The sequence below is a fragment of the Pagrus major genome, chromosome 17, assembly GCF_040436345.1.
Source record: "Pagrus major chromosome 17, Pma_NU_1.0".
Classification (NCBI taxonomy): Eukaryota; Metazoa; Chordata; class Actinopteri; order Spariformes; family Sparidae; genus Pagrus; species Pagrus major.
Window position 1 is genome coordinate 31,016,043 of NC_133231.1, and position 26,862 is coordinate 31,042,904.

The following is a 26,862-nucleotide window of genomic DNA, read 5'->3' on the forward strand; positions in this document are numbered from 1 at the left end:
CGATGAACTAATCAACGTATTATGGGCGTTTGCCTTGTAAGCTCTGTATCGCAGTGTCGAGCATCTTCTAATTGAAACAGGTTCACCCACTGCATCTTCACCTGCATCTTCACCTGCATCTTCACCTGCATCTTCACCTACATCTTCACATGCATCAGCTCCAGACGCACAGCGTTAGTCCCACCTTTCCTGAGTTGACTCTAATAGCTGCCGCTTTAAACTGCCCCTAAACTGTATTTACGACAAATGATCTTGTCGGCAAAAAGTTAGAGATATTGATAAAACTGCCAACCAGAAGTTTGTTGATGAATGGTTTGTTGAGGGCGCCTATCTCTGCTGCTGCTGCTGCTTTATTATAACCAACACTTACACTAAGTCGCTGCTCTCAGTGTCGCAGATGTGCCAGCTGTGGGTGTGATTCAGATTTAACTCAGTAGATGCTCTTTAAAACCTTTCACGTCTCGGGGCTTTCTCTGTTGACTGATGAGGGTCGTTTCCCATCAGTCAGCTGCTTTGAAACAAATCTTTGAGTGAGTCTGTTTCTTTGGTGTGTGTGTGTGTGTGTGTGTGTGTGTGTGTGTGTGTGTGTGTGTGTGTGTGTGTGTGTGTGTGTGTGTGTGTGTGTGTGTGTGTGCGTGCGTGCGTGCGTGCGTGCGTGTGACTGTGACATTATAGGGTGGTGTTTCATTGTTGGGAAAGAGGGCTTGTCAGGACTGTGGTCATGTTGTGTTTCAGGTCGTCAGTATGAAAGTACGATGTGACACTGGGCGTGTGCATGTATGTGGACAGACTTGTTCTATGGTTAAACAACTGGCACCACCAGTGCACAGGGCCAACATGCCTCTCTTCTGGAGGAAACAAGGATGGGTTGCCAGTTTTTGTTAACCCTGTTTTCTTTTCTCTTTTTGTATCTGTGTTAGTGAGTGAGATTATTCATTGTGACTCGGTGTCTTGATTTCTTCAGGTTGTACGGTGCGTTCAGAAAGCAGTCAGACTTTTATCACATGTTGTTATGTTCAAATAGTTCAGATGATCTTTTCCTCATCAATCTGCACAGTGCGCCATCATGACGAGGTGAAAACAGGATCTTAGACATTTTTGCAAATGTATCATAAAGACTCTGAAATGTCACATTACACAAGTATTCAGACTTTCTGCTGACTCTCTGGCTGAGCTTAAGAGAGCCTGTGTGGACATGAGAGAAACTTCTGTAAGAACAACTGCAGCACCACCAATCTGGGCTTCATGGCAGAGTGTCCAGGTGGAAGCCTCTCCTCTAACGACACAGGAAAAGCCTCCTGTAGGTTTGTGAAAGGAATCCAGATTCTCTGTTGTGGACTGAACTGCTGACCTCAGCTCCAAGTGTCATCACCTGCTCATCTTAACACTGAAGGACGGGGCGGCAGCATCATGATGTGGGGGGTTTTCAACATCAGACGCTGGAGGACTGGTCAGGGTTCAAGCACTCATGACCTGAGACTGGGCTACAGGTTCACCTTCCAACGGCACAATGACCCCGAGCACACAGCCGAGACACCGCGGGAGTGGCTCAGGGACAAATCTGTGAGCGACCTCGAACCCAAGCAAACGTCTCCGCTGAGAGGTCGTCTCATCCAACCTGACGGCTTCAGAGGATCTGAGGAGAGGAGTGGCAGAAACTCTCCAAACCCACTTCAGCTATGTACTGAGTCACCGGTCTGAATATCTATGTGACAAGCATTGTTTGTGCCAGAGTTGTATGTGCACCCTGCAAAACTGTGAGGTGCTTATTGAATCAAGTTCACAACCTGTGTTTGTGTCAGTCTGAGCTGCTGGTGTGGTGCATTAAAGTGAGGGTATATGAACATGTCAGTGCGTACAGGCACAGGAAAGGGGCTCTGTTATAACTGTGGTCATGTTGTATGGCAGGTGTGTGTCTCTTTCCATCACTGTGACACTATGCATGATGTGTATGGGGTGTGTGTTCTCCTGTCCATGTTAGTGAGGGAGGTCAGTCTGTGTTACTTGGTTTCTTTGGAGGTCCTCAGGTTATGTTCTCTTCCTCCTCAGTATGATTTGTTGTGTTGGTCTCTGCTCGCTGTATTTTTCATCTCCAGTTGGGATTAAACTGAACCGCACTCAGTAATCTGTCTCTGCGTCTGCTTGGGACACTTGTTGTGTCTCGGCCACATCCAGACAGTTGTAGCACTAAAGAACTAGAAAGGTGGCAGGGTCCGCCACATATAAACACAGTAAACAGTATAAACTGTGTTTTTGTCCTTTAAGGTCAGTTTGTTTGTTCAGTTTATTCAGTCATGAACACAAAGAGAGTTTGATTATTTAGTTCTGCTCGTTAACATTTCTTCACCACAGCTACAGACTGCTCCTTTAATATGTAAAGTATGAACAATAAACCAGAACAGAAGTAGAACTGTGATATAATGACAGTAAACGAGCTGCTGTGTTTGTAGAGTGAAGAAGAAGAAGCCTGTTTGTCCACTTCAGTGATGATACAACACTGAATATCACACTGATGAGTCTGCTGCTGTGTTTTTCCCTCGATGAGCCGGCTGGTTCACTTCAGGTCCAGATAAAACTCACCACACTCTGCAGTGTAACGACTGCAGGACACCAATCCAATCCAACTTTATTTGTTAAGCACTTTAACACAACCAAAGTTGACCAAAGTGCTGTACAGAAGAATAAATAATGAGGCCCAAAATTACATATAAAACACAAAGATAGTTGTGGTGCCACCAAAAACCATCACTTCCGTCTTTTTATCATTAAATTTTAAAAAGTTATTTGCCATCCAGGCCTTTATGTCGTCGAGACACTTATGTAACAGCCTGACATCGTATTCATCTTTCTTTTTAAGAGGCACATAAATCTGACTGTCGTCCGCATAACAGTGAAATGAAATGCCGTGCTTCCTAAGTATGGAACCAAGCGGGAGCAAATAGAGAGAGAAGAGGAGAGGGCCAAGAACTGAGCCCTGTGGGACTCCACACGAGAGAGGAGCAGAGGAGGACACAGAGTCACCAAGGCTGACACAGAACGTTCGATCAGCCAAGTACGACCTGAACCACTCCAGTGCTATGCCCCTGATGCCCACCCACTGCTCCAAATGTGAGATCAATATTTCATGGTCCACTGTGTCAAATGCAGCAGTTAAGTCTAAAAGCACAAGGATAACACAGTCACCAGAGTCAGTAGCTAAAAAGATATCATTAAAAACTCTTAAAAGAGCTGATTCAGTGCTGTGCAGGGTTTTAAAACCAGATTGGAAAACCTCTAGAATATTATGCTCTTCTCGGAAGGCCATTACTTGACTGTGCACGATCTTCTCCAGGGTTTTTGAAAGAAATGACAGTTTGGAGATAGGCCTGAAATTAGCAAGAACTGCAGAATCTAGACCAGGTTTTTTAATCAGAGGTTGTACTACTGCATGTTTAAAATTTTCAGGGACCACACCTGAGGACAGACTGCTATTAATGACTGCAATAACAGATGGCCCAACAGTGGGAAAAACCTCTTTAAATAGTCGAGGAGGGACAGCATCATTTGGGGAACCTGAGGGCTTCAAGTGACCAACAATCTCCTGTAAAAAGGACAGAGTCACAGGCTCAAACTGGTCCAAGACAACAGAGCAGGGGACAGAGATTGAGAGATTGATAATGGCCCTAATAGAGGAAACCTTATCAATAAAAAAATGAAGGAAATTTTCACACACAGCAGGGGAGGCCTCTATACAGACAGTCTGCGGGGCATTAAGAACTGAGTTAATAGTGTTAAACAAAACACGAGGCTTGTGACAGTTTGACAGGATAATATCAGAGAAGTGTTTTCTTTTAGCATCTTTTACAGTTTCCTGATAATGACGCCAGCAGTCCCGTAACATTTGAAAAGACACCTGCAGTTTGTCCTTCTTCCACTTGCGCTCAGCTCTACGGCACTCACGTCTGACAGCATGAGTCGTGTCATTTAGCCAGGGCTCAGATTTAGTTTTAGGCTGCCTGTTTTTTAATGGAGCCACAGTGTCTAAAACAGTTTGGCAGGTGGAGTGAAACCATGAGCTAAGCTCCTCCGTGTTGCACACAGACTCAGGAATGATGGAGTTCTGATTGAAAGCGGCCGAGAACTGAACAGCAGTGGAAGGGTTAATAATGCGACAGCTCCGAGCAGCAGCGCGAGGTTTAAATGTCTCACAGGCAAGAACAGCCTCGAATAATACAGGCATATGGTCAGAAAACACTGCGTCACATATCTCTAGGTTAAGAATGGGCAAACCATATGATAAGACAAGATCAAGTGTGTGTCCCCGTTCTTGTGTGGGACCAGACACAGATTGAACAAGATTAAAAGAATCAATGAGGTTTAAAAAGTCCTTTGCCATTGGCTTATCAGGACAACACACATGAACATTAAAATCCCCAACAATAAGAACACGGTCATATTTAGGCATGATTTCAGCCAGGAAATCCGAAAAGTCATTTAAAAAGTCCTTATTGTACTTGGGAGGCCGATAAACCACAGCACACAACACTGTGTGGGAGCGACCCAGCTCAAATAAGCTCAGTTCAAAGCTGGTGAAAGAGGATGAAAGCAATAGCTGCTTACATTTATAATGACTCTTATAGACAGTCGCCATTCCTCCTCCTCGGCCCGACGTCCACGGCGAGTTAAAATAGCAGCAATCATGTGGTAAAAGCCATGTCTTCAGCCATGTCTCAGACACACAGAGGAAATCCAATCCTCGGGACGTGAAGAAATCCTTCAAGACAAAAGTTTTGTTCGCTAGCGATCTAGCATTTACCAGGCCAACCCTGGCAGGAACCGGCGGGTCCGCGGCGTTGGCTGTCCGGGGAGCCCGACACAGAGGCCGCAAGTTGCGGTGATTCATCCTGCGACAGCGGGGACGAGGAAAGCAGGGGCCGCGGGGCTGGAACAATTCTTCCGGGCCGATGACAGGTACCAGCCAGGCGTCAACAGGGTCCAGCGAGTGTCGAGGAATAACGAGGCCAGGCACGGCTCCAATCTCAGATCAAGAAGGCGTAGAAAAGCGCGCGAGACGGGCCTTCAGCTTCACCAGCCGGCCGCTGCGTTTTCCCCGGTGGCGGGGGCGCTTACGCCGAGGAGGTGGAGCCGGGACGTGGCAAAGGTGAGCCGGGACCCTCACCAAGAGCGGGGGCAAAGTTTCACGTCCACCATCATCCAATTTTACTACATCTTCGGCAGAAAGTCGAATATCCAGCAGTGTTAAGTGATCATACACCAGTAGAGAGTCAACATCCAGAGCAAGAAACGAAACGAACAGCATAAACACACACAGCACTGGTAGTGACAGACGGCAGGCCACACACACTGGCGCCATCTTGTTCCCTCACCTTAGAGACGTGCAAGATCACTAGAGGGCAGAGTGGCATCAGAGCACAGAGGACACCTTCAGTCCACAACAGCATGAGGACACATGAGGACAGATGAGTCCCCTCCCAGGCAGCTTATAACAGTCACTGGTGTCTGCCTTCACAAATCTTTCTTCTGGTTGGCAGGTCACTTGGTTTTAAAGAGGAATAATTATGCCTTTTTCAGCAGCCACATTTCTCGCCGATCCTAAGGGTCAAATGGATACTTTCAGAAATAATGAGATGGACGAAATGGCTGAATATTTTCGAATCGAGTGTCCCCTGACAAAATCCATAATTGCCCGACAGAAAAACGCAATTAATGAGTTCATCTTAAGAGCGGTGGAGCTGTACACACCAGCTGCAGCGGTCGCTGATGCTCAAGCGGTGGACGCTGGCTGTCATACCGCGGTGAGGTTTGTCTTGTCTTGGGTTTTTTGTCTCGTAACTTCCTGTTTTATTTTGAAATCTAACTCTCCTCTCGTTTCAGGTCACTTGCCCTTCCTCATGTGTCACCGGACTGATTGTCTCACCTGATCCCTGATTGTTTCCACCTGTTCCCCATTACCCTCATGTGCTTATAGTCTGCGTCTTCCCTTTGTCTTGTGCCAAAGTGTTTCGTCCTGGTCTGTGCACCCAAGCCCTTTACCACAGTCATAGTCAGTTTTGCCAAGAGTGTTGATTCACCACATAAGTTGTTTTCTGTTTCCTGCCACGGGAGAAGTGTAGCAAAAGTCACGTGTAAAAAGACAGCCAATCGAGAGCTCCTGCCTGAGTTGTAACTGATGACAGACATTTACAGATCTATATACGCATTTACAGACTACAGAATACAGACATGCGGATTTTTTTACACACACACAGATCTGAATACGCACACACAGATCTGATTACACACACACAAATGATAAAGCACGCACACAAAAATCTGACTACACACACACAGATTGAGATACGCATCTGCAAATAGTTTTGCAACAATTATAGCTCCATATTCTGGTTCCCTTGGACCTACCCACAGACCTCGACTCACTCATCGCACTCACAATCCGGACGGATAACCGAACCCGCCAACTCAGGCAGCAACGCATCACGAGACCCACAATGATGGAGAGACCCCTACGCACTCAAGCTCCAGGATGGTCAACCAACCGTCGATCACCACCAGAGCAGCGTCATTATTCCCCTCCAGAAGGAGAGGGAGAGCCCATGCAGCTGGGGAGAGCCCGACTAACACCCAAGGAGCGACAGAGACGTCTACAGGAGGGCCGCTGCTTCTACTGCGGTGAACCCGGTCATCTCGTCGCCTACTGCACTGCCAAAAGGACTATGGTGGTGAGTGAATTCAAGGTTTCAGGCATCACCTCACGTACTCTCACAACAGTCCAGGTAAAGCATCACACCACTACTGAACTCAAGGCGCTCATAGACTTGGGGGCTGATGAAAGCTTGATAGACTGGGAACTAGCAGAACAGCTGGGCCTTAACACAGAACTTTTAGCTAAGCCCATCAGAGCTAAAGCCCTTAATAGACAGGAACTTTTCACGATCACACATATCACAGCACCTCTCAAATTGTGCATTAACAATCACCAGGAGAACATTCGCTTTTATGTATTCAAGTCACCTTCCCGGACTCTAATTTTGGGACAGCCATGGTTACATCGTCACAATCCCCATATAAATTGGAGATCAGGAGAGATCCTGGGCTGGGGAGGGGACTGTGTGAGCGACTGTCTGAAGCTCTCGGTGCGGGAGGAGGAAGTCACAGGTATTAATTTGGTTTCTGTTAATCCAGCCACAGATCCCAATTACCCGGACCTGAGCTCCGTGCCTTCCTACTACCACCACCTCAAAGAGGTTTTTAAAAAAGCCAAAGCCCTATCACTCCCTCCTCACCGACCCTATGATTGTGCCATTGAGCTGATTCCAGGCTCCACCATTCCCAAAGGCCGCCTGTACGCGGTTTCTGGGCCACAGAGGAAGGCCATGCGGGAGTACATTGAGACCTACCTGAAAGCAGGGCTGATACGCCCCTCATCATCACCAGCCGGAGCCGGTTTCTTCTTTGTGGGCAAGAAGGATGGCTCCCTAAGACCCTGCATTGACTACAGCCCACTCAATGACATAACTATAAAGAACCGCTACCCACTTCCTCTTATGTCATCTGTGTTTGACCAGCTCCAACAGGCCAAGGTCTTCACCAAGTTGGATCTTCGCAACGCCTATCACTTGGTGCGGATAAGAGAAGGTGACAAGTGGAAGACCGGGTTTAATACCCCTAGTGGACACTATGAGTACAAAGTCATGCCGTTTGGTCTCACAAATGCTCCTGCCGTATTCCAGGCCATGATTAATGATGTGCTAAGAGACTTTCTCGACCACTTTGTGTATGTTTATTTGGACGATATACTGATCTACTCCCCTGACCTGACTAAACACCAAGACCATGTAACTCAGGTATTGAAAAGACTGCTAGAAAACAAACTATGTCAAAGCAGAAAAGAGTGAATTCCATGCCAACACTGTCTCCTTCCTGGGCTTCATCGTAGCTCCTGGAAGGGTGCAGATGGACCCGGCTAAAATTAGCGCTGTGGTCGAGTGGCCCACACCTGATAGCCGCAAAAAGGTTCAGCAGTTCCTTGGGTTTGCTAACTTTTACAGGCGGTTCATCAGAGGCTTTAGCGCAATAGCTGCTCCTCTCCATGCTCTTACCTCCACACAGGTGCAGTTCCACTGGTCTCCAGAAGCGGATGCTGCCTTTCGGATCCTCAAGCAACGCTTTACCTCGGCCCCCATCCTCACCCTGCCAGACCCTCAACGACAGTTCGTGGTGGAGGTGGACGCCTCAAACGAAGGGGTCGGGGCCATCCTCTCACAGCGGTCAGAGCAGGATGGTAAAATGCACCCTTGTGCCTTCCTATCACGGCGGCTATCCAAGGCGGAGCGGAACTACGACGTTGGTAACCGGGAGTTGCTGGCGGTCAAACTCGCTTTGGAGGAGTGGAGACACTGGCTGACCATCCATTCATTGTCTGGACCGATCATAAGAATCTAGAATACATCAAGAAAGCCAAAAGACTCAATTCTCGCCAGGCCAGGTGGGCACTATTTTTTAACCGATTCTCTTTTTCTCTCTCCTACAGGCCGGGGTCCCGAAACGTCAAGCCAGACGCACTGTCTCGTCTCTTCGACCCCGAACCTGTTGCCAAGGACTCAGAAACGATCCTCCCACCTACCTGTGTGGTTGCCTGGCAGATAGAAAAGGAGGTTAAGCAGGCTAATGGTGAGGCTCCATCACCTAGTGGGTGCCCAGAGAATCGTTTGTTTGTCCCGGTTGATTTGCGCCCACAGGTGATCCACTGGGCCCACACCTCACTGTTTTCCTGCCATCCGGGAGTTCGAAGAACAATGTTCGCTATCTCCCGGAGGTTCTGGTGGCCCTCCATGGAGCCGGAGGTCCGGGAGTACGTAGAGGCATGTTCGGTCTGCGCCCGAAACAAGACATCGTCCGGGTCACGCATGGGTCTCCTGCAGCCACTTCCCATCCCCTCCAGACCGTGGTCCGACATCTCGGTGGACTTCGTCACGGGGCTTCCGGTCTCCCAAGGTAACACCACTGTTCTCACAGTGGTGGACAGATTTTCCAAGATGGCTAGATTCATTGCTCTGCCAAAACTGCCCTCCGCCAAAGAAACGGCGGAGATCATGATGACCAATGTTTTTAAGGTTCACGGATTTCCCAAAGACATTGTCTCAGACCGGGGGCCCCAGTTCGTCTCCCGGTTCTGGAGGGAGTTCTGCCGGCTCATCGGAGCGAAGGCCAGCCTGACTTCGGGTTATCACCCAGAGGCCAACGGCCAGACCGAACGCCTCAACCAGCAACTGGAAACCGGCCTCCGGTGTCTGGTCTCTCAGAATCACTCGACATGGAGCAAACACCTGGTCTGGGTCGAGTATGCCCACAACCTACTGCCCACCTCAGCCACAGGTATTTCACCGTTCAAGTGTGTGTTTGGTTACCAGCCTCCTGTTTTCGCAGACAACAAGCTGGAGGTGTCTGTCCCCTCCACCCATGCCATGGTTCGCCGCTGCCACCGCATCTGGGCAGCCGCCACGCAGGTATTGATTCGTTAAGGTGACCGGGTCAAGAAAACTGCGGACCGCAAGAGACGGCCCGCCCCCGCCTACCAGCCAGAACAAAGAGTATGGCTCTCCGCCTAGGACCTACACCTCAAAGTTCCTTCCAAGAAGCTGGCACCGCGGTTTGTCGGTCCGTTTCCCATCACCAAGCTCATCGGTCCTGCAGCAGTTCGCCTTCGCCTGCCCCGATCCCTCCGTGTTCACCCGACCTTCCACGTAAGCCGGGTCAAGCCCGCCAAGGAGAGTCCGATGGTCCCAGCCGCTGCCCCTCCGCCGCCCCCAGAAGTGATAGACGGCGGTCTGGTGTACAAGGTCAAGCAGTTGCTGGCGGTTCGTAACCGGGGTCGAGGTAAACAGTATCTGGTGGACTGGGAAGGATATGGTCCTGAGGAGAGGCAGTGGGTTCCCCCTCGCTACATTGTAGACCCTATGCTCATCATGGACTTCCACAGGGACCACCCTGACCAGCCTGGGCCGTCAGGAGTCGGCCCTAGAGGGGGGGGGTACTGTCACACCGCGGTGAGGTTTGTCTTGTCTTGGGTTTTTTGTCTCGTAACTTCCTGTTTTATTTTGAAATCTAACTCTCCTCTCGTTTCAGGTCACTTGCCCTTCCTCATGTGTCACCGGACTGATTGTCTCACCTGATCCCTGATTGTTTCCACCTGTTCCCCATTACCCTCATGTGCTTATAGTCTGCGTCTTCCCTTTGTCTTGTGCCAAAGTGTTTCGTCCTGGTCCGTGCACCCAAGCCCTTTACCACAGTCATAGTCAGTTTTGCCAAGAGTGTTGATTTGCCACGTAAGTTGTTTTCTGTTTCCTCCTTTGAGAGTGATTTTTCGTTTGTTAAAGTTTTCAAGTTTAGTGTCTGTTTTGTATTGTTTTGTAAACTGTTTTCTGTCCTCCCTTTTGGAGTGATTTTGTGTTTAGATAGTATTAGATAGTTGTAGAGCCTCCTGTTTAGGTGAGCCTTTTTCTTTTGTCCTGTTTATCAGTAGTTTTGGTTTTCCTCCTTCGGGAGCGCTTTGATTTGTTATCTAGCCTTTTGTTTTCCTCCTTCGGGAGCGTTTTGATTTTTAGTCTAGTTTTGGTTTTTCCTCCTTCGGGAGCGATTTATGTTTTAGGGTTTTTCCTGATTCTAGTGTTTTTTTGTCTCTCCTTTTTGGAGATTTCCCTTATTAGGAAGTTTTCTTCCGTGAGTCATCTTGCCAGGCCTTAGTCTAGTTAAGTGAGTTTTTCATAGCCCAATTGTTTGTCACTCCTCAAAGAAGGATCTGAAATCAATAAAGTGTGCTTGTACGTGATATCCTCTGCATCTGAGTCCTCATTTTAGTCCAGGCCTGACAGGCGTGAACCCTGAACCGGTCTCTGCTGATAATACAGGTACGACCGATGAGTCCGATGAACTAATCAACGTATTATGGGCGCTGGCCTTGTAAGCTCTGTATCGCAGTATTGTGCATCTTCTAATTGAAAGAGGTTCAGCACCTGCATCTCCACCTGCATCTCCAGCTGCGTCAGCTCCAGACGCACAGCGTTAGTCCCACCTTTCCTGAGTTGACTCTAATAGCTGCCACTTTAAACTGCCCCTAAACTGTATTTACGACAAATGATCTTGTCGGCAAAAAGTTAGAGATATTGATAAAACTGCCAACCAGAAGTTTGTTGATGAATGGTTTGTTGAGGGCGCCTATCTCTGCTGCTGCTGCTGCTTTATTATAACCAACACTTACACTAAGTCGCTGCTCTCAGTGTTCCAGATGTGCCAGTTGTGGGTGTGATTCAGATTTAACTCAGTAGATGCTCTTTAAAACCTTTTACGTCTCGGGGCTTTCTCTGTTGACTGATGAGGGTCGTTTCCCATCAGTCAGCTGCTTTGAAACAAATCTTTGAGTGAGTCTGTTTCTTTGGTGTGTGTGTGTGTGTGTGTGTGTGTGTGTGTGTGTGTGTGACATTATAGGGTGGTGTTTCATTGTTGGGAAAGAGGGCTTGTCAGGACTGTGGTCATGTTGTGTTTCAGGTCGTCAGTATGAAAGTACTAGTTGACACTGGGCGTGTGCATGTATGTGGACAGACTTGTTCTATGGTTAAACAACTGGCACCACCAGTGCACAGGGCCAACATGCCTCTCTTCTGGAGGAAACAAGGATGGGCTGCCAGTTTTTGTTAACCCTGTTTTCTTTTCTCTTTTCTCTTTTTGTATCTGTGTTAGTGAGTGAGATTATTCATTGTGACTCGGTGTCTTGATTTCTTCAGGTTGTACGGTGCGTTCAGAAAGCAGTCAGACTTTTATCACATGTTGTTATGTTCAAATAGTTCAGATGATCTTTTCCTCATCAATCTGCACAGTGCGCCATCATGACGAGGTGAAAACAGGATCTTAGACATTTTTGCAAATGTATCATAAAGACTCTGAAATGTCACATTACAAGTATTCAGACTTTCTGCTGACTCTCTGGCTGAGCTTAAGAGAGCCTGTGTGGACATGAGAGAAACTTCTGTAAGAACAACTGCAGCACCACCAATCTGGGCTTCATGGCAGAGTGTCCAGGTGGAAGCCTCTCCTCTAACGACACAGGAACATCAGACGCTGGAGGACTGGTCAGGGTTCAAGCACTCAGGACCTGAGACTGGGCTACAGGTTCACCTTCCAACGGCACAATGACCCCGAGCACACAGCCGAGACACCGCGGGAGTGGCTCAGGGACAAATCTGTGAGCGACCTCGAACCCAAGCAAACGTCTCCGTTGAGAGGTCGTCTCATCCAACCTGACGGCTTCAGAGGATCTGAGGAGAGGAGTGGCAGAAACGCTCCAAACCCACTTCAGCTATGTACTGAGTCACCGGTCTGAATATCTATGTGACAAGCATTGTTTGTGCCAGAGTTGTATGTGCACCCTGCAAAACTGTGAGGTGCTGATTGAATCAAGTTCACAACCTGTGTTTGTGTCAGTCTGAGCTGCTGGTGTGGTGCATTAAAGTGAGGGTATATGAACATGTCAGTGCGTACAGGCACAGGAAAGGGGCTCTGTTATAACTGTGGTCATGTTGTATGGCAGGTGTGTGTCTCTTTCCATCACTGTGACACTATGCATGATGTGTATGGGGTGTGTGTTCTCCTGTCCATGTTAGTGAGGGAGGTCAGTCTGTGTTACTTGGTTTCTTTGGAGGTCCTCAGGTTATGTTCTCTTCCTCCTCAGTATGATTTGTTGTGTTGGTCTCTGCTCGCTGTATTTTTCATCTCCAGTTGGGATTAAACTGAACCGCACTCAGTAATCTGTCTCTGCGTCTGCTTGGGACACTTGTTGTGTCTCGGCCACATCCAGACAGTTGTAGCACTAAAGAACTAGAAAGGTGGCAGGGTCCGCCACATATAAACACAGTAAACAGTATAAACTGTGTTTTTGTCCTTTAAGGTCAGTTTGTTTGTTCAGTTTATTCAGTCATGAACACAAAGAGAGTTTGATTATTTAGTTCTGCTCGTTAATGACAGTAAACAAGCTGCTGTGTTTGTAGAGTGAAGAGGAAGAAGCCTGTTTGTCCACTTCAGTGATGATACAACACTGAATATCACACTGACGAGTCTGCTGCTGTGTTTTTCCCTCGATGAGCCGGCTGGTTCACTTCAGGTCCAGATACAACTCACCACACTCTGCAGTGTAACGACTGCAGGAGGGCAACGTGGCATCACATAAGTCTTAATAAGTCAGAATCAGTCAGAGACAGAGTTTCACAAAGTTTATAAAGTCTCTCCAACTCAACAACTCACTAAACTGACACATTTGTTAAGGGAGTCTGGGGACTTTCTCCACGGAGAGCAGCCGAGATTAAGAGGAGCCTGGCAGAAATGATTGTGAAGGACCTGCAGCCTCCAGACATGACGATGTACGGGGAACAATTGTTTTGTTCCTGTTCTGTTGTTTCTGAACAAAAACCTTCATTATGATAAAGTATTTTCTATTTACCTCTAAACTTTCCCCAAACTCTGTCCTGGGTTTTAACTAATTAATAATCCAAAGGAAAAGTCACAAAAACACTTCAAGGTCATGAAAATTCATTCAGATTTAGCAATTTGATGATGCATCCACCTTAATTATTAAAAAGTATCGGTATCGGCGATACTGGCCCTGTTTTTACTTGAGAGGGGTCTGGCTGCAGATCTCCAGTGTCAGGACCGGAAAAGACAAACTTTTTTAGCGTCTCCCCAAGGACTCGGGTATTTTCGTCTTTTTATTACCGTCGTGACAACAGTAAGTGACTGATTTTATTTATCCAAAGATTTAAACCTTTGCTATTGTCCAGGCCGCTCGGTTTATTGAAATAAGAAGTTTTCACCCAGCGTGTAAAGGCCATATAAGATAATGTTAATCTTATTTAAAATGAAATGTACGTACTATGAGCTCAACACCAGTTTTTCTGTAATATGTAGATGCATCACTGATGGGAGAGGAGGAAGTGACAGAGGCTGCACAGCAATATGCCAGACTTTGGGTTGAGGAGGAGTGCGGACATGGATGACCAGGAAAGGGAAGGCATCTTGGAGCCGTTCAAATTTCTGTTCTCCAAAATTGAAGACGTGGACATTTTGTGAGGAGATGAGTGACAAACAAGGCTACTTGACAAACTGCGAATGTCAAATTGATGAATGATGGCCTTGTAGGGCAGTACTGTTGTTGCTGTGCTGAATAAAGGGCAACTGATTGTTTGATCATTTTGTCATTTTATGTGTGTTTTTTAATCAAGCACCAAATAATTTATGTTGATTACACCATGAAGAAAACAGGTAAGTTAATGCATTTTAAGATAATGAATAGTTTCAACTATTATTGCCCTTCACGTATGCTGACATTGTTATATATTTAAGCATAGTAAAACATTTGATTGGCCTATACGTCTTCTAAAGACCTTCAGGTGTATTGTGTATAAGAGTTAGGTGACACCATATACAGAAATAGCACACAATAAAATAATGTATTTAACATGATAAATATTGTACATAAAATATAAAAAGCAGAGGCTAATTATGTTTATATGTTGGTTTTAAGTAACTACTCCTGCCCTCCACATGTGCGCTGAGATTGCTTGCATAGTTAAGTTCTTGTGTCATGAAATACACTTTCCATATTAAATTCAGATGTTTGTACTAAACTACTGTTACACTCTTCAAAGGTCAATTATGTATGAAAAGTGTGTTTTTTGATAAAGACAGGTATAGAGGCTTTAGGCTTCAACTGTTCAATCAACAAGCTTAAAGGTCCCATATTATGAAAAACACATTTTCTCTGGTCTCTACATAAACTGGTCCTCCCTGAGCCTACCAGCTCCCAGAATGAGGAAACAAACGAGTGCTGCGTGGTCTCTGCAGCCCACCCGCTGGTAAAACGGGGCTCCTACAGGCTGTTCAGATTCAGCTCCTGTCGTGACGTAACGACAGGAGTGATTTGCATAGGCCGAAAACACGCCCCCCTCTCCCCGGAGACATCCTAGCAGGCGGTCATCCCCGAGGTGAAGGTCGGTGTGTCCAGCGGTAAGACAGCAGTGTTAGCAGTGAGCTAGAATCGATATGTTGCTACACTGATAAAGATAGGCCTACCGATGTTACAGGCTACGTAGACAGAATTGGCAAGATCAACATGTATGTCACATTTAAGAAATTAATGGTTTTAACGTTACAATGTTGATTAATTAAATATAAATCAGCGACAATAGCGCTTCCACCGGAAGTGTCTACGTGATTTTATTTTGAAGTTTATTTGTCCAAACAATTTTATTTTGAAGTTTCTTGCATGCACTTCCCGGCCTGAGACTGGAGGCTGCACCGGAAGCGACCCCACACTGGAGGTCTGCAGCCAGACGCTCTTGTTTTACTTGGTATCGGATCGATACCAGATCTTTTAGTACCGCACACCACTAGTCGAAAAGACGTCACATGAGGACACATGAGGACACATGAGGACACATGAGGCCCCTCCCAGGCAGCTTATAACAGTCACTGGTGTCTGCCTTCACAATCCTTCTGGTTGGCAGTTCACTTGGTTTTGAGAGAGGAATAATTATGGCATTTTCAGCAGTCACATTTACCAGATATCCTCTGGGTTACATTTATAGGTGCGACCATGAAGCGATAGAAGATTTGGCTAGAACTTATCTACTCACGATTTGCACGGGTAACGACATAGATAGAAAAAGGAAACAGTTAATTAATCAGTTCATCATAAGAGCGCATCAGCTGAACCCACCAGCTGCAGTGGCCGCTGATGATGATGATGATGATGATGATGATGACGATGACGATGACGATGACGATGACGATGACGATGCTGATGCTGTTGCAGTAGATTAATTTCTCAGAAATTCTGTGGATTACCTTTATGGTCGCATAGGTACAGAGATAAAAGAGTTGGCTAAAACGTATGGACTCGCGTATTACCACCGGGAAAAAAAGGGAAAACAGAAAAGGTTAATTAATGGGTTCATCTTAAGAGCGCTGCAGCTGTACACACCAGCTGCAGCGGTGGCTGATGCGAGAGGCGCTGGCGTGAACCCTGAACCGGTCTCTGATGGTTATGCAGGTATGACCGATGAAGGTCTCCGCACAATCCTCGATATAGAGAAGGAGAAAACCAGACAGAAAGAGCTGAAACTGGACACTCTGTGTCGCAAGACCGAGCTTCTTCAACTTGGAAGAGGTTCAGCACCTGCATCTCCAGCTGCATCTTCACCTGCATCTTCACCTGCGTCAGCTCCAGACGCACAGCGTTAGTTCCACCTTTCCGTGAGTTGACTCTAATAGCTGCAGCTTTAAACTGCCCCTAAACTGTATTTACGACAAATGATCTTGTCGGCAAAAAGTTAGAGATATTGATAAAACTGCCAACCAGAAGTTTGTTGATGAATGGTTTGTTGAGGGCGCCTATCTCTGCTGCTGCTGCTGCTGCTGCTGCTTTATTATAACCAACACTTACACTAAGTCGCTGCTCTCAGTGTCGCAGATGTGCCAGTTGTGGGTGTGATTCAGATTTAACTCAGTAGATGCTCTTTAAAACCTTTCACGTCTCGGGGCTTTCTCTGTTGACTGATGAGGGTCGTTTCCCATCAGTCAGCTGCTTTGAAACAAATCTTTGAGTGAGTCTGTTTCTTTGGTGTGTGTGTGTGTGTGTGTGTGTGTGTGTGTGTGTGTGTGACTGTGACATTATAGGGTGGTGTTTCATTGTTGGGAAAGAGGGCTTGTCAGGACTGTGGTCATGTTGTGTTTCAGGTCGTCAGTATGAAAGTACGATGTGACACTGGGCGTGTGCATGTATGTGGACAGACTTGTTCTATGGTTAAACAACTGGCACCACCAGTGCACAGGGCCAACATGCCTCTCTTCTGGAGGAAACAAGGATGGGTTGCCAGTTTTTGTTAACCCTGTTTTCTTTTCTCTTTTCTCTTTTTGTATCTGTGTTAGTGAGTGAGATTATTCATTGTGACTCGGTGTCTTGATTTCTTCAGGTTGTACGGTGCGTTCAGAAAGCAGTCAGACTTTTATCACATGTTGTTATGTTCAAATAGTTCAGATGATCTTTTCCTCATCAATCTGCACAGTGCGCCATCATGACGAGGTGAAAACAGGATCTTAGACATTTTTGCAAATGTATCATAAAGACTCTGAAATGTCACATTACACAAGTACTCAGACTTTCTGCTGACTCTCTGGCTGAGCTTAAGAGAGCCTGTGTGGACATGAGAGAAACTTCTGTAAGAACAACTGCAGCACCACCAATCTGGGCTTCATGGCAGAGTGTCCAGGTGGAAGCCTCTCCTCTAACGACACAGGAACATCAGACGCTGGAGGACTGGTCAGGGTTCAAGCACTCAGGACCTGAGACTGGGCTACAGGTTCACCTTCCAACGGCACAATGACCCCGAGCACACAGCCGAGACACCGCGGGAGTGGCTCAGGGACAAATCTGTGAGCGACCTCGAACCCAAGCAAACGTCTCCGCTGAGAGGTCGTCTCATCCAACCTGACGGCTTCAGAGGATCTGAGGAGAGGAGTGGCAGAAACTCTCCAAACCCACTTCAGCTATGTACTGAGTCACCGGTCTGAATATCTATGTGACAAGCATTGTTTGTGCCAGAGTTGTATGTGCACCCTGCAAAACTGTGAGGTGCTTATTGAATCAAGTTCACAACCTGTGTTTGTGTCAGTCTGAGCTGCTGGTGTGGTGCATTAAAGTGAGGGTATATGAACATGTCAGTGCGTACAGGCACAGGAAAGGGGCTCTGTTATAACTGTGGTCATGTTGTATGGCAGGTGTGTGTCTCTTTCCATCACTGTGACACTATGCATGATGTGTATGGGGTGTGTGTTCTCCTGTCCATGTTAGTGAGGGAGGTCAGTCTGTGTTACTTGGTTTCTTTGGAGGTCCTCAGGTTATGTTCTCTTCCTCCTCAGTATGATTTGTTGTGTTGGTCTCTGCTCGCTGTATTTTTCATCTCCAGTTGGGATTAAACTGAACCGCACTCAGTAATCTGTCTCTGCGTCTGCTTGGGACACTTGTTGTGTCAGAATTTTAATATTCACAACATTAATGAGGTAATAATATAAACTCTGTCTCCATCAGGGAATAAACCAGCTGCTCTCAGAGGAAAATGAGGTCCCAGAACACTGTTTGGAGCTAGAAAGGTGGCAGGGTCCGCCACATCTAGACAGCTGTAGCACTGAAATGTAACACTTGATTTTTAGTTGTGTGGATTACTTTAGATTATTGTCACTACACAAAGTACAAGTACAACAAAATACAGTTTAGCATCATACTTATAAAGTGTAAATAGTGGCGAGGTTCATATAGATGAACTGTTGTAACTTTAAAGGGACACTACGTAGTTTTGTAGAAGAATTTTAATATTCACAATATTAATGAGGTTATAATACAAACTCTTTCTCCATCAGTGAATAAACCAGCTGCTCTCAGAGGAAAATAAGGTCCCAGAACACTGTTTGGAGCTAGAAAGGTGGCAGGGTCCGCCACATATAAACACAGTAAACAGTATAAACTGTGTTTTTGTCCTTTAAGGTCAGTTTGTTTGTTCAGTTTATTCAGTCATGAACACAAAGAGAGTTTGATTATTTAGTTCTGCTCGTTAATGATAATAAACGAGCTGCTGTGTTTTTCCCTCGATGAGCCGGCTGGTTCACTTCAGGTCCAGATAAAACTCACCACACTCTGCAGTGTAACGACTGCAGGACACCACTAGAGGGCAGAGTGGCATCAGAGCACAGAGGACACCTTCAGTCCACAGCAGCAGGAACATCCATTCACACCTGTCCTGAGTGACCACCTGGGATCAGATGTCACTTCCTGCTCCATATTCAAATAAACATCAGTGAGACAAACAGACTCCATGTTTCTACTCAAAGACAGAAAGAAGTTCATGCAGAACATTTGCTGAAATAACAAGAAGGAACAAATAATGAAGAAAAGTAACAACAAATGTATACAAGCATATGAAAAATCATGCGAAAGAAAAAACATGTTTTACATGTTTATAACATTTGTTCTGGAGTGATAATTCTGTGCACTTTGTTTATTTAAGAAAAAGATCCAGACATGACGATGTACGGGGAACAATTGTTTTGTTCCTGTTCTGTTGTTTCTGAACAAAAACCTTCATTATGATAATAAAGTATTTTCTATTTACCTCTAAACTTTCCCCAAACTCTGTCCTGGGTTTTAACTAATTAATAATCCAAAGGAAAAGTCACAAAAACACTTCAAGGTCATGAAAATTCATTCAGATTTAGCAATTTGATGATGCATCCACCTTAATTATTAAAAAAGTATCGGTATCGGCGATACTGGCCCTGTATTTACATGGTATCCAATCGATACCAGATCTTGCAGTATCGCACACCACTAGTCGAAAAGACGTCACATCGGGCCACATGAGGACACATGAGGACACATGAGGCCCCTCCCAGCCCCTCCCAGTACCTCCCAGTACCTCCCAGGCAGCTTATAACAGTCACTGGTGTCTGCCTTCACAATCCTTCTTCTGGTTGGCAGTTCACTTGGTTTTGAGAGAGGAATAATTATGCCGTTTTCAGAAGACAAATTTACCAAAGATCCTCTGGGTTACATTGAGAACAAAGAGGTAACAGTTAAAGACATGGAAGAGTTGGCTACATTTTATGGACTCAAGTTTCCCACGTCAGGCACCAAAGATGAAAAAAAGAAAAAGTTCATTAATAAGTTAATCTTAAGCGCGGTGAACCTACCAGCTGCAGTGGCCGCTGCTGCTGCTGCTGCTGCTGCTGATGATGATGATGATGATGATGATGATGATGATGATGATGCTGCTGCTGCATCTCCAGCTGCAGCGGTCGCTGATGCTCAAGCGGTGGCGGTCGTTGGCGTGAACCCTGAACCGGTCTCTGATGGTTATGCAGAGATTTTCTATGAACATCTCTGCATAACCCTCGATATAAAGAAGGAGAAAACCAGACCGAAAGAGCTGGAAGTGGAAGCTCTGCGTCACAAGACCGAGCTTCTTCAACTTGAAAGAGGTTCACCAGCTGCATCTCCACCTGCATCTCCAGCTGCACCTCCACCTGCGGCGGCTGGAGACGCACAGAGTTAGTCCCACCTTTCCGTGAGTTGACTCTAAAAACTGCTATAAAATCCTCATACATCAATATTTTTTTCTGCTTTTTTTTCATAAATCTCTTAAACAACTTCAAACTTATTCAAAACTACCAAACATTCAATCATTTTCAGGATAAATGCCAGTGTACATATTTGAATTATTTCATTATTTATTATTTTCCATGTAATAAATAGTAGGGAGATGGGCTCTGGTGGTGATTAGAGTCTGGGAAATGTCAAAGATTAGCAGCAACATTGATTAGATTGCATTAGTATTTTGTATGTAGTGACAGATACTCACTGCCATTACAGTATAAAACCGTGCATTACCTAATGTCAGCGTTTCACTTTGAAGAAAAGCAGTGATATTTGACATTTTTACTGTTTTCCACCAGATTCAACCATGTTCCCATTGTAGGCCGAGGCATGAAATCCTTGTATTCTTGTCCAGTTGTCAGTGTTGGGAAGCTACTTTGCAAGCGTAACTTGTAAAACTACATGTAGTTCAGCCTGGCAGTAGTTTGAACCCCTGGAGAAATGTACTTTGTAAAACTGCTGCTAAAAAAAGTAGCTTTAGCAACTACTTATACTCATTATACTCATTTAACTCAGCGTTAAATAAATCAACATATGGTGTATATGAAACAAAATATAATAGGCTACAAAAAACTCACATGCAGAAATATGCCTCTCAACTCAAGATTTATTTTTTAAAGAACCAAAGCTGACATGTTTGGTCAACACCACAGGAGCTTCAGAGGCACCAGAACAAGCTGCCAGGGCAGAATCGCTTGTTGACACGACACATGAGCAGTCTGTCAAAGTTTTTATCAGACAGCCGCTCCCGTTTGGCACTAAAACATCTTTATCAACACTAAAAAGCCGTCTATATCCAACATGCACATCTCAAATATGGCCATGGTTGGGCTGGCGTGTTGGTGGGCACATCGGGGGCAGTGGGAGGGGTGTCCATGATGTGCTTGTGCCGTATGAGCACTGCCTTCCTTGGCACAAAGTCCCACCCACTCTGTGAAGCATCTGAGTGCTGCCAGGGCCAATCAGAGGCAGCGCTGGCTTAGCATGTCATGTTTCATGCCTTTTTTCAAAGAAAAATAAAATAAAATTTATATTATATAGGTCTTTTTTTTTTATAAAAAAATATTTCATGTTATTGGCCAAAATTGTAGTTTGTAAATTGAATAGTTAAACTACAAAAAATGACCCAAAAAGTAGTTGAAATACTTGACGCAGCACAAAATATGAATGTAGTTTAACTTCCAGCAAGTTACAGCAAATTGTAGTTAAGTTATGTAGCTCAACTACATGTAGTTTAAGTCTCCCCAACACTGCCAGTTATATCATGGAGCCGTGTGACTACCAGGGGCCCCGAGAGTGATCTTTGTGTGTGAAATACAGGTGCATAAACACAGTGACAGTTGTTTCTGCTTTGTTGAAACACGAAACACATCCCTCAAAAGATGCCATTTTTTCACCCCTGAAATGATCAGTGTGTGCTTACAGATTCACACACACACACACACACACACACACACACCTGCGGCAGGTTGGCTGAAAAGCCCTGGTCTCCACGCTACCTGCTGCCAGATGATTTCGTCAGGTCAGCGTGGTGTATGGCTCCTGCTAAGTCGCTTCACGAAGCCTCTTGTCAGTGTTTTCGTGTTTTCTCTTTGAGATCTTATTGTCGTGTGTTCTACCTCCAGCGATCACCTGCTACCAGTGGCTACGCACCCCGCAACCCAGCTCAGCACCTCTGCAGTCAACACCCTCGCCCTGAGCTGACCTGAGCCTCCACGAGCCACCAGTATAACTATCCACCAGTGCCACTGCGAGCAACCTCTCCTCCAGCACCTCTCTCCTCTCCGACGGAGTCTCTTCTTCACCTGCATATTTCTTGTGTAAATCTCCACTCCTGCCTCGTTGTCCACTTTCAGGTCCTACCAAGCACCACACAGCGTAACATCAAGTTCACAACCTGTGTTTGTGTCAGTCTGAGCTGCTGGTGTGGTGCATTAAAGTGAGGGTATATGAACATGTCAGTGCGTACAGGCACAGGAAAGGGGCTCTGTTATAACTGTGGTCATGTTGTATGGCAGGTGTGTGTCTCTTTCCATCACTGTGACACTATGCATGATGTGTATGGGGTGTGTGTTCTCCTGTCCATGTTAGTGAGGGAGGTCAGTCTGTGTTACTTGGTTTCTTTGGAGGTCCTCAGGTTATGTTCTCTTCCTCCTCAGTATGATTTGTTGTGTTGGTCTCTGCTCGCTGTATTTTTCATCTCCAGTTGGGATTAAACTGAACCGCACTCAGTAATCTGTCTCTGCGTCTGCTTGGGACACTTGTTGTGTCAGAATTTTAATATTCACAACATTAATGAGGTAATAATATAAACTCTGTCTCCATCAGGGAATAAACCAGCTGCTCTCAGAGGAAAATGAGGTCCCAGAACACTGTTTGGAGCTAGAAAGGTGGCAGGGTCCGCCACATCTAGACAGCTGTAGCACTGAAATGTAACACTTGATTTTTAGTTGTGTGGATTACTTTAGATTATTGTCACTACACAAAGTACAAGTACAACAAAATACAGTTTAGCATCATACTTATAAAGTGTAAATAGTGGCGAGGTTCATATAGATGAACTGTTGTAACTTTAAAGGGACACTACGTAGTTTTGTAGAAGAATTTTAATATTCACAATATTAATGAGGTTATAATACAAACTCTTTCTCCATCAGTGAATAAACCAGCTGCTCTCAGAGGAAAATAAGGTCCCAGAACACTGTTTGGAGCTAGAAAGGTGGCAGGGTCCGCCACATATAAACACAGTAAACAGTATAAACTGTGTTTTTGTCCTTTAAGGTCAGTTTGTTTGTTCAGTTTATTCAGTCATGAACACAAAGAGAGTTTGATTATTTAGTTCTGCTCGTTAATGATAATAAACGAGCTGCTGTGTTTTTCCCTCGATGAGCCGGCTGGTTCACTTCAGGTCCAGATAAAACTCACCACACTCTGCAGTGTAACGACTGCAGGACACCACTAGAGGGCAGAGTGGCATCAGAGCACAGAGGACACCTTCAGTCCACAGCAGCAGGAACATCCATTCACACCTGTCCTGAGTGACCACCTGGGATCAGATGTCACTTCCTGCTCCATATTCAAATAAACATCAGTGAGACAAACAGACTCCATGTTTCTACTCAAAGACAGAAAGAAGTTCATGCAGAACATTTGCTGAAATAACAAGAAGGAACAAATAATGAAGAAAAGTAACAACAAATGTATACAAGCATATGAAAAATCATGCGAAAGAAAAAACATGTTTTACATGTTTATAACATTTGTTCTGGAGTGATAATTCTGTGCACTTTGTTTATTTAAGAAAAAGATCCAGACATGACGATGTACGGGGAACAATTGTTTTGTTCCTGTTCTGTTGTTTCTGAACAAAAACCTTCATTATGATAATAAAGTATTTTCTATTTACCTCTAAACTTTCCCCAAACTCTGTCCTGGGTTTTAACTAATTAATAATCCAAAGGAAAAGTCACAAAAACACTTCAAGGTCATGAAAATTCATTCAGATTTAGCAATTTGATGATGCATCCACCTTAATTATTAAAAAAGTATCGGTATCGGCGATACTGGCCCTGTATTTACATGGTATCCAATCGATACCAGATCTTGCAGTATCGCACACCACTAGTCGAAAAGACGTCACATCGGGCCACATGAGGACACATGAGGACACATGAGGCCCCTCCCAGCCCCTCCCAGTACCTCCCAGTACCTCCCAGGCAGCTTATAACAGTCACTGGTGTCTGCCTTCACAATCCTTCTTCTGGTTGGCAGTTCACTTGGTTTTGAGAGAGGAATAATTATGCCGTTTTCAGAAGACAAATTTACCAAAGATCCTCTGGGTTACATTGAGAACAAAGAGGTAACAGTTAAAGACATGGAAGAGTTGGCTACATTTTATGGACTCAAGTTTCCCACGTCAGGCACCAAAGATGAAAAAAAGAAAAAGTTCATTAATAAGTTAATCTTAAGCGCGGTGAACCTACCAGCTGCAGTGGCCGCTGCTGCTGCTGCTGCTGCTGCTGCTGCTGATGATGATGATGATGATGATGATGATGATGATGATGATGATGATGATGCTGCTGCTGCATCTCCAGCTGCAGCGGTCGCTGATGCTCAAGCGGTGGCGGTCGTTGGCGTGAACCCTGAACCGGTCTCTGATGGTTATGCAGAGATTTTCTATGAACATCTCTGCATAACCCTCGATATAAAGAAGGAGAAAACCAGACCGAAAGAGCTGGAAGTGGAAGCTCTGCGTCACAAGACCGAGCTTCTTCAACTTGAAAGAGGTTCACCAGCTGCATCTCCACCTGCATCTCCAGCTGCACCTCCACCTGCGGCGGCTGGAGACGCACAGAGTTAGTCCCACCTTTCCGTGAGTTGACTCTAAAAACTGCTATAAAATCCTCATACATCAATATTTTTTTCTGCTTTTTTTTCATAAATCTCTTAAACAACTTCAAACTTATTCAAAACTACCAAACATTCAATCATTTTCAGGATAAATGCCAGTGTACATATTTGAATTATTTCATTATTTATTATTTTCCATGTAATAAATAGTAGGGAGATGGGCTCTGGTGGTGATTAGAGTCTGGGAAATGTCAAAGATTAGCAGCAACATTGATTAGATTGCATTAGTATTTTGTATGTAGTGACAGATACTCACTGCCATTACAGTATAAAACCGTGCATTACCTAATGTCAGCGTTTCACTTTGAAGAAAAGCAGTGATATTTGACATTTTTACTGTTTTCCACCAGATTCAACCATGTTCCCATTGTAGGCCGAGGCATGAAATCCTTGTATTCTTGTCCAGTTGTCAGTGTTGGGAAGCTACTTTGCAAGCGTAACTTGTAAAACTACATGTAGTTCAGCCTGGCAGTAGTTTGAACCCCTGGAGAAATGTACTTTGTAAAACTGCTGCTAAAAAAAGTAGCTTTAGCAACTACTTATACTCATTATACTCATTTAACTCAGCGTTAAATAAATCAACATATGGTGTATATGAAACAAAATATAATAGGCTACAAAAAACTCACATGCAGAAATATGCCTCTCAACTCAAGATTTATTTTTTAAAGAACCAAAGCTGACATGTTTGGTCAACACCACAGGAGCTTCAGAGGCACCAGAACAAGCTGCCAGGGCAGAATCGCTTGTTGACACGACACATGAGCAGTCTGTCAAAGTTTTTATCAGACAGCCGCTTCCGTTTGGCACTAAAACATCTTTATCAACACTAAAAAGCCGTCTATATCCAACATGCACATCTCAAATATGGCCATGGTTGGGCTGGCGTGTTGGTGGGCACATCGGGGGCAGTGGGAGGGGTGTCCATGATGTGCTTGTGCCGTATGAGCACTGCCTTCCTTGGCACAAAGTCCCACCCACTCTGTGAAGCATCTGAGTGCTGCCAGGGCCAATCAGAGGCAGCGCTGGCTTAGCATGTCATGTTTCATGCCTTTTTTCAAAGAAAAATAAAATAAAATTTATATTATATAGGTCTTTTTTTTTTATAAAAAAATATTTCATGTTATTGGCCAAAATTGTAGTTTGTAAATTGAATAGTTAAACTACAAAAAATGACCCAAAAAGTAGTTGAAATACTTGACGCAGCACAAAATATGAATGTAGTTTAACTTCCAGCAAGTTACAGCAAATTGTAGTTAAGTTATGTAGCTCAACTACATGTAGTTTAAGTCTCCCCAACACTGCCAGTTATATCATGGAGCCGTGTGACTACCAGGGGCCCCGAGAGTGATCTTTGTGTGTGAAATACAGGTGCATAAACACAGTGACAGTTGTTTCTGCTTTGTTGAAACACGAAACACATCCCTCAAAAGATGCCATTTTTTCACCCCTGAAATGATCAGTGTGTGCTTACAGATTCACACACACACACACACACACACACACACACCTGCGGCAGGTTGGCTGAAAAGCCCTGGTCTCCACGCTACCTGCTGCCAGATGATTTCGTCAGGTCAGCGTGGTGTATGGCTCCTGCTAAGTCGCTTCACGAAGCCTCTTGTCAGTGTTTTCGTGTTTTCTCTTTGAGATCTTATTGTCGTGTGTTCTACCTCCAGCGATCACCTGCTACCAGTGGCTACGCACCCCGCAACCCAGCTCAGCACCTCTGCAGTCAACACCCTCGCCCTGAGCTGACCTGAGCCTCCACGAGCCACCAGTATAACTATCCACCAGTGCCACTGCGAGCAACCTCTCCTCCAGCACCTCTCTCCTCTCCGACGGAGTCTCTTCTTCACCTGCATATTTCTTGTGTAAATCTCCACTCCTGCCTCGTTGTCCACTTTCAGGTCCTACCAAGCACCACACAGCGTAACATCAAGTTCACAACCTGTGTTTGTGTCAGTCTGAGCTGCTGGTGTGGTGCATTAAAGTGAGGGTATATGAACATGTCAGTGCGTACAGGCACAGGAAAGGGGCTCTGTTATAACTGTGGTCATGTTGTATGGCAGGTGTGTGTCTCTTTCCATCACTGTGACACTATGCATGATGTGTATGGGGTGTGTGTTCTCCTGTCCATGTTAGTGAGGGAGGTCAGTCTGTGTTACTTGGTTTCTTTGGAGGTCCTCAGGTTATGTTCTCTT

At 45.3% G+C, this 26,862-nt stretch overlaps 1 long non-coding RNA gene across 3 annotated transcripts in view; it reads left to right on the plus strand.

Annotated features, from left to right (window-relative positions):
- LOC141011760 (uncharacterized) overlaps positions 1 to 26,855 on the plus strand; it is a 45,377-nt gene extending 18,522 nt beyond the window's left edge. For 2 of the 3 annotated variants that reach the window (XR_012180355.1, XR_012180354.1), the window contains exons 3-4: positions 21,877 to 24,623; positions 26,338 to 26,855. This is a non-coding gene — a long non-coding RNA (uncharacterized lncRNA). Of the gene's footprint in view, positions 1 to 19,610; positions 20,163 to 21,876; positions 24,624 to 26,337 lie in introns of those variants that run through there. The other variant, XR_012180353.1, reaches the window with a different exon arrangement.
- The last annotated feature ends 7 nt before the right edge of the window (positions 26,856 to 26,862 follow it).